The following is a 2,190-nucleotide window of genomic DNA, read 5'->3' as shown; positions in this document are numbered from 1 at the left end:
GACATATTTCCAGAATTTGTAGATATTTTGTAGTCAAATTATAGTCAAATTAGAAAAATTGTAGACTGTTTTTTGCAGAAGATTTTGTAGAAGCTTTAGTCGTTTTGGATTTGTGAAAACAGAAAATAATGCATCTACAATCAGAATACAAATAATCTACAATTTATCTACAAGATATCTACAAAATAGATACATTGAATTTTAATATCCAAATTCTCATTTCAATTGTAGCATAATTGGCATTTTCGACATAATTGTAGAAGATTTGTAGAAGTTTTAGTCTTCCCAATCTACAATTCATCTACAATTTATCTACAATATATCTACAATTCTACAATTTAACTACAATTTATCTACAATTTCTGGAAATACGTCTTCTTCTTCTTCTTCTTCTTCTTCTTCTTCTTCGAGTTTCAATCTAAAATTCAGTCAAAACCAAGTCTAATCTTCACCAAAACCCCTCAAAATTGAGATATAAACTCCTAAACATATTCCGAATTATTTACAACAACACCCAATCCAAACAAATAATGAATTTTTGAAAACCCAAATTTGAATTCAAAGCTTTCAAGCTTTTTAATGGCTATCAATGGTGGAAAATATATGGAAGAACAGATGAAGATGAAGATGAAGATGAAGAACAGAAATCTCCTTTCCGTTTGATTACTGGAGCTTCAGTAGCTTGCGTTTTTTGAGAATTGTAGTTGAGTGAGAGAAGAGAGATCTCTTTCCGTTGAGGAAGGAGAGAATTACGCAGCAATTCGAATTTGATGTTGACAGAATCACACGCAGATTTGGTGCCTCATTTTAGGGCTTTTTTTATGGCAAAATCTACCTATTTTTGGATTGGTATATAATTTGTAGTAAAAGTGTGGACTACACGGGTAAATAACAAATTATGAACATTTTTGGTAATAAGATTTGATATATGGTATAGATAGGTAAAAATCCCTTATACTTCTTAACTTAACATAATTATTTAAACATTGCACTAATGTATGTGAGGCCAAACAGTCAATAAAATATTACTAGTAAAATAATGTATGCGAACATTATTGTTGACATTAATTCAATGGATTCTACAAAGATATCTTTTGAATAATATCACTTGTCAGAAAAGAACTTAACTAGAAAAGTATAACATTGCAAATCACAAACCATATTAAGACAAAATTAATCCACCAACATAGCCTCTACTTTAATAAACTAAACAGAAAAAAATCATGCTACAAGACTTCACTACTTGTTTTAATTCTTGATGTATTGCCATGAATTTTAGATTTTATACTATTTATACCGACAACATAAAGATATCCAAACAAGATCACAATTATACACAGGCACACAATTAAAAGGATGCAAGGGAAACTAGCAGCATGGTCATTGAAAGCTGGATTTTACAGCTTTAAATATTGATACATGGAATAAGCTATTCATATTCCTTTTGTAAGCATGAACTCATACTCATAAAGCACTAAACGATCATAAACATCCCAAGATTATATTTTATTGCTTGTAACAACCATAGCTACACTAAAAGGTAAAAGGAATACCTACTAGGTGCAGAATAACTCACGAGTAAACCAACGACAACATACTTTAAACAGCAACAGCAGTATCCAGCAAAAGAAATCGAGCCGATCTAGAAATTTCAACAGAAAAACTCAAACAGACTTTCAAGGAAAGAAGAAATAAGAGACTCGCGTAAAAAGACCTTTGTATTTTTAAGGTATTCCTTTCTCCTAGATACTCAAAAAAGGCTCTCAAACTCTATTATTTTTGTGTTCTTCTTTTGGGTGTCCAGGATGTTCAGACTACTCCCAGATGATATGGAAAGACCTCCCTTTATAGGAGAGGACTTTTGGGACAAATTTTATTTTTAGCCAAAAATCTATCCAAAATGTGATCAAAAATCTATCCAAAACCAGAAATTTGTCCGATGAACAGTTTGCTTTTGGAGTATTATACTCCAAACAGTTTGCAACAGTGAAAATGTCACGAACTTAAATCCGGATCCGGTCGTGATGGCGCCTCTCGTGAAGACAAGGCCAGCCGACACTTCCCATTTCAATATTTAACAGTTAAACAGTAAGAAACAGTCTAAAGCATGTTAAAATAATCCAAGGTTTAAGAATATGATAATATAATATGTGGAATACAATCCAACACAGCCCGATACGGGGGTGTCAC

General features: G+C 31.9%; 1 long non-coding RNA gene across 1 annotated transcript; it reads right to left on the bottom strand.

The window, feature by feature from the left end:
- Nucleotides 1-242: 242 nt before the first annotated feature.
- LOC138880483 (uncharacterized) lies at nucleotides 243-1,796 on the bottom strand. The gene is made up of 2 exons (XR_011403180.1): nucleotides 1,554-1,796; nucleotides 243-418 (listed from the first exon to the last, which is right to left on the bottom strand). It is a non-coding gene; the product is annotated as an uncharacterized lncRNA (long non-coding RNA).
- Nucleotides 1,797-2,190: the final 394 nt, after the last annotated feature.

The sequence above is a fragment of the Nicotiana sylvestris genome, chromosome 10 (genome assembly GCF_000393655.2).
Source record: "Nicotiana sylvestris chromosome 10, ASM39365v2, whole genome shotgun sequence".
Classification (NCBI taxonomy): Eukaryota; Viridiplantae; Streptophyta; class Magnoliopsida; order Solanales; family Solanaceae; genus Nicotiana; species Nicotiana sylvestris.
The sequence above is the reverse complement of the archived record's forward strand: the minus strand, read 5'-3'. Positions and strand labels throughout refer to the sequence as shown.